Source organism: Schistosoma mansoni, chromosome W (genome assembly GCF_000237925.1).
Source record: "Schistosoma mansoni strain Puerto Rico chromosome W, complete genome".
Taxonomy (NCBI): Eukaryota; Metazoa; Platyhelminthes; class Trematoda; order Strigeidida; family Schistosomatidae; genus Schistosoma; species Schistosoma mansoni.
Genome location: NC_031502.1, coordinates 35,699,764 through 35,706,323, shown reverse-complemented (window position 1 = coordinate 35,706,323; position 6,560 = coordinate 35,699,764).

Genomic DNA, 6,560 nt, shown 5'->3' with positions numbered 1-6,560 from the left:
GCGAAATTTAAAACTGAATGTATATGTCATTTTTAATGTTCCAGTTAATTGTTTAACAAATTCCGATAAGACTAATGATTAGAATCATTGAATGTAATTGTTGTCATTTAGATAATACGAGATAGATAAAAACGGAAAGGAGTTCAGGTTTTTATTTATTAATGATTATCTACCATGACACTGCTAATTATAAAATACTGAAGTAATTTTCTTTTTTGAAATTTTTCTTTCAACTATTCATCTTTCGACAGTTTTAGATACAAAATGTTATAATCATCAGGTTTTATTAATTACATTTGAAAAAAGATAAATTTGATAGCTGAGTAAGTAGATGGTTATATTTGGCAAATAATGGTCAGAGAAATGATTCTTGTAAAGATAGAAATTCTAATTTGCTTTAACTTTACTGACATATTTGGGTATTGAAGAGTATTATGAATGGTAACTTGGAGGACTATTTATGGACCAATGTAATATGCATATTTCCTATTGTATAATTGCTATTATATATTTATATATATTTATATTCATGTCCCTCTCATTATAAGCTTTATTTTGACTTATAGAATATTATTATACGGTTTACCATTCTTGAGTTATCCCTAGTCTATTGATTACTGTTCCCCCCCATTCACAGCCACATTTGGCTAAATCTTGTACAAATGTTGTTCTCTATTTTATGGCACGATGTGGTCAGTTTGTTCGGTATATAAACCCAGTTTGTTTGAGAATAATGATTCATATTGCAGAGACTGTTATTGATGTTCTGGACTTAACTAGTTGGGCTAGGCAGAAAGCAGAACTGATAAGTACTCAAGACTGCTCATACAGCTTTTGTGTATCATAGCTCTGATCGATAATTCGCTCTTCTCTCATTGGGCGTTCATATACTAAACAGGGCAAGAACGCACTCAATCAATCGATATAACAACTGGGTACACACACACACTCATACGTTATAACAGGTATATGAGTCAGTTTTGTAACTAACATTATCTTTGATAGTTTTATGAGTAATTTATTAATTACTTATTCATTTTATTGGGAAAGATGAAGCTTCGAAAAAAGTTAAGCAACTAAGTTTTCAATTAAGTTCAGAAAGTTAACATCATTTGTTGTCTCATCCATTTGGTAAAGTTGTTCAACATTAAATTGATCAAGTGAAATACATATCTAATATTATATAGTTGAGATCATGAATGGGTTCGAATTGCGCGAGGCGGGATCGTGGATGCACACTGCTGAGGATTCCCACAATAGGACGAAACGGCCATCTAGTGCTTCCAGGTTTTCCATTGTGGTCTAGCTTCAATCGACTCATGATCTCAACTATATAAAATTACTAAAATCTCTACAAAAGCCCCTTCTGGCATATCTAATAGTCAGTTGTTCTATATTTCACTAAAATAAAACGAAAGTCCTTATCCGTTTTTGTTCTTACTTGATGACTTTTGTCTCAATTTTAAGACTAGTCAGCTTTGATAATTCATTATCTGATTCAATGATATTTCAGTTTCTAATTAGATACATTTAGACTATTTTTTAGGGCAACATTGTTGACATTAATCTCACACTTTTTATTTGTATCACTGCATATATATTTGTTCAAGATGTAATAAAAACACCCGTCAATTTTCAATCAGCTTTCAGTTTTGTAAATTGTGTAATGTAGATCAATAGAATTAAAATTAATAACCTTTAATTGGTTCTATGATTTTGTAATAAAAGCATACTTGTCACTGTAAATTACTAGCAGAATAACTCATTGTTAAAATCTAAAACTGTAAAGCTATGTGATATAGGTGTTAATCCTATGGTGAGGATCAGATAGTAAGTATCCCTTGATGACAAATGACAATTAAAACGAAACTAAGGTTCAAGGGTCTCCTAAAGACTTCCTTTTAATCATTTAATATAAATAAAGTCATTGTAAGCAAAGATGGATAGTGGTTAGCAGTGGAATCCATTTTGACGCGCGTTTCGTCCTATTTGAGACTCGTCAGCTGGATGTACCTGCATCTCAGAGTTGATATTCACTCTGAGACTCAAACCCAGTACCTTTCGCTTCAAACGCCATCACGTTATCCACTCAGCTACTGAGTTCTGATAGCCACTTGCTTGTGCAATGTGGTGAAGTTTAAATTCACTTAGTATTGCTTGTTTGAATCTTTCCATTGCTGTCTCTTATTGGCATATGTGCATACTGTGCGTATTGCCTCGATATAGCCTTAATTCACAAGCATTGTAGAGACTGACTAGTTACAGTCTTAAACATCAATGGGAAAATTCAAACAAACAATATTAAGTGAATAAATAAAGTCATTTAAAAATTTGAAAGTTTTGTATGAAATCTTTAATTCATCTATGAATAACACCTACTATCTGGTAATGTTTAAAATTTCATTTTATAACACAAAGATCATTGTTACCCAGTAGTCAACATGTTTATTTTTTTGAAATCTTTATTGATTAATTGTACCAATAATGTAATTTTAAGAATAAATAGATCGAATCTCGTTTAGTTTCATTGATGGTGCAATTTATGCAAAATGAATAAATCTGAATTACAAATATTTATTTCTGTTCTATAGGAACCTATGGGAAATCCATTATTTTTGAAGTATTATGTATTAAGTATAAGAATATGATTAAGTAACTTTGATTATAGATTAATTCTATTGTAAAAATCTTTGTGTATTTCATAATTTATTTAGAGTTATGCTTTCTTTTTTTTGCTTAATTGTTGACTGGTGACAAAATCAGCTTTTCGTGAGTTCTGAAAGCAGTTTGCAAGGTGTGTGGTGAATCTTTTGAGGTCATTATTAATATGCTTGTGGATAGACATTTTAAGTCTTGCAAACTCTTGGCAGGTGTTATTTTATCAGATACTAACCATCCACTTCATTCATATCTTTCTTCTTGTATATCCTCTGGTAGGACGAGACGTAAATACCTTAAAATCCATGCACACAAGCAAATCTATAAAAGTTCTGTAATACCTTACCTAGCAAATTTACTTTGTGACGAACAGGCTGTTAGGGTTGACCGATTAAATAACCTGTATTCTTAAGCATGTCTCAAATATGATAATTTGTACAGACCCAGTTTTTTTTTAGAAAACCTTTTTTTCATTTCTTTTCTGTTTTTTTTTGGTAAAAAAAACTTGTTGAAATAACTCGTGCTGAGAATTCTATATTGTACCAGATTATAATATTGAATAAAGCCATTAATAATAATAATAATAATGATTATTATCAAAAATATGAGTAGAATAATTCAGTTTCTTGTAGATCTTCTTCTAGAATACTTTTAGCTACATTATGAATTTCTCTTAAATTTCTCACAAAAAGTTTGTCATAGCAACAAAATGGTAGTTTGATTACAGTAAAAAAATGTTATTTTCAGTACTGACATTTTGAATCCTTGATAATTAAATCTATTTATAAAATTTGTGTAACAAACCATTTTTTTCGAATTTTTGCTTGATCTATTTAAATAATCCTCTGTTTATTACATATAAAGAGTGCTTCATTAATTCATTCTGAAATAACTGTGAAATCAATCTCAAGCTAAAGAAGTTTTCCTTTTAACTCTTGAGAACAGCTGATCGATTTTTATACATGGTCATTAAATTGTAAACATTTCAATTTGTCACGCCTATTTATCATCACTACATGTTTAAAATATCATATACTTCTCAAGTTGATGTAAACTAATAGTATAGAATCTCAATTCTTCTTTGTATGTAAAAGGATGGGTACGTTTCTGGAATTCTATAAAGTTACCTTTTAATTAGTTATTGAATGAGACATGTTATATAAAGAAAGAAAACAGAAATAAATAGTTTAATATAAAGATTTCTAATTAAAATTATATATTTTTATCTGAATTATATATAGACAACACTTATATTCAACGTTAGGAAAAAAAAGTATCTTAGTGCTGGATAATTAAATTTCACTGTTTACAGTGTAGAATATATGTGTCCTTGAACTTCTAGCTCATCCGTATTTCAGTAAACAGTGTATGTTGAGTATCGAGTATTTTTAATCATTTTTCGATTTACTTAGAAGGAGAGTATTCCATATAAGAACATAATTCTCAATAAGGATTTCATTTTAAACTCTTTTACCTCATTTGTCTTTCATGCTGGAAGTTGAGATGCACTATAATGCCATATTCATAGAAAACATAGATAGCTTTAGGTGACTGAAATGAAATTCATAGTGAAAATCACACTCTTCTATTCAGCATTCACCTAGTAAACAAACGAAAAAACAATATTCAAAAATGCAAGAAATCAAACTTTTATTGTACTCTGAAAAATCATAATTAACTGCCCACCTCAGTAAATTATTAGCCATTGAAATACGTCGTTTAACAAAATAAAAGGTTTCTAGTGAAAAAACGTTTTCTCTGTGACAATAGAATTATCTTAAGTTAAACAGTCTTATTTATAGTTGGTTTTATATGATGTAGTTCCTAATAAAATTAACCAATATTTCATCATTCAATAAGTTTATTTTATTGATTTATTTAAACACATAAATATTGGTACAAAGGGGTACCAGATAAATATGCGCCTCACAAATCTCATTTGATTTATGTGGGGGCTATGACACTGCCCAGGTGCCCAAACCGAAGCAGGCGGTTTTCTTAGGGGGCCACACCCGGAGCCTTTGACCTAAAGATCTGATCCACAAGGCAGTGCAGCATCACGAGGAGATGCAGTCCCATGGTAGCCGGTGACCAACAATTGATTCATAGGTCATTCGTTCCCTCAGGATACTGGAGCCCATTTACACCATTGATTTGGTATCAAGGTTTTCCAACTCCCCTAGGTAGACTTTCCGTGTCCACCAACCCGGTTTTCTAGTGTCAGCAACGAATTTCAATTGTATTCCTCAGTATGCGTTACTATCCAGAATGACTACTTCTACTTCTTCTTTCACGCGTTATTTACTAAATACTGATCACTTTAATTCTCAGTTTTAAATACATAGACATTGATAGCTGTATTTGTAAATTTCTTTTATTGCCAAAGGGTAAATACTTTATGTCAATGTTTATTAAACACTAATACATTATTCCTGGTTGAGAAACAATTCCAGTCCACATCATGATCCATTGTGAGTAACATATTGTATTCATTATTAAGACTTTCACACTCTTACAAATCATGTAAGATACCACGACCAGACACGTTTTGATATGATGGCCAATGTTTGCAGTATGTATTATTTGAATAAGATCTATTTGGAATAAATCCCTATTTATTAAACTTTCAACCATTGTTTCTACTGAATTTGTCAAGCTAATTTTCTTAAGAAATACACCTAGTCATGGTTACATTGTAGAAACATTTTGATTCAAACTAACTACTGAATTACTGACCTTTTATGACATTTACACAAGGAAAAACTTATCATTTTATATAACTGAAATATCCATTTATATATAGGAATTTAAAACCCAGACAGGAATTAATACTTTATTACCATCTAATTGTTATCGCCATAAAAACAAATCCATATAACCAACCTCTCAAATACTGAAATTAAATTTTTATTGCCTTATTTTTTGTAATAATACAAATCACACAAACTTTAAAAGTTCTTTTTTAATCCCTAAGGTTATAGCTTTTTAATATTTTTTTAATGGGTAATCCTTCGGATAGCTAATCAAAATAAATGCAAGTGTTCAATGACTATTCACTCAATAAATAACGTGATCTTAACTATTCATATGATCATGAATTATGTAAGGAATAAAAAAATTATTGATAACATTATGCATCAGTCCGTTCGTTGCAGTGATAGTAACTATTATCTGTAGTAAGACACACTTTTGAGTAACAATATCTATTAAGAACAGGGTTTTTTTCGTTAGACCGTAAGTGATGATATAACGAATGTTATTAACTATGTTTTGTTGAATTATCGATATGTTGGTAACAATCCTAGTTGAATCATTAGACCAATTTCAAGCATTATGTTTCCTTGCAATATCGGTATTTCGTTGAATTTGTTTCAGGAAATATTGAGACTAAAATTTACTTACGCATTGTCGAAACATCTTAAAATATTGTTGTGGAGCTATTATTTACTAGTATTTACACACAATATGCTTTGAAATGGTGTGTAGATGTTTTCACAAATCATGTCACACTTCTGTAAAGAACATAATATTCATTTCCTTCTAACCTATAATCTTACCAGTATAGAGTTGTGGTGATTTCTCAGTTTTATTGAGACAATGAAAATTCAGAAGCACTGAACGGCTGTTTTGAGAGGGAATTCTCGAAGTGCCAGTGAAAAGCCGTGACCAGTGGGATTCAACAGTGTTGGATGTGAGGTAGTTACCCACTGAAGACAACAGATGGTCGCGAAACATCATGGATTGTTGAAGTCCAACATTAACACCATTCGATGTGGGCTCAGTAGTCTAGAAGTTGAGCGTTCGCTTGTGAGATCCAAAGTGCCAGGTTCAGAAAGACGTGCGTCGCTGAGGAGTCCCGTATTAGGACGAAACGGTTGGCCAGCGCTTACAGATTTTTGATG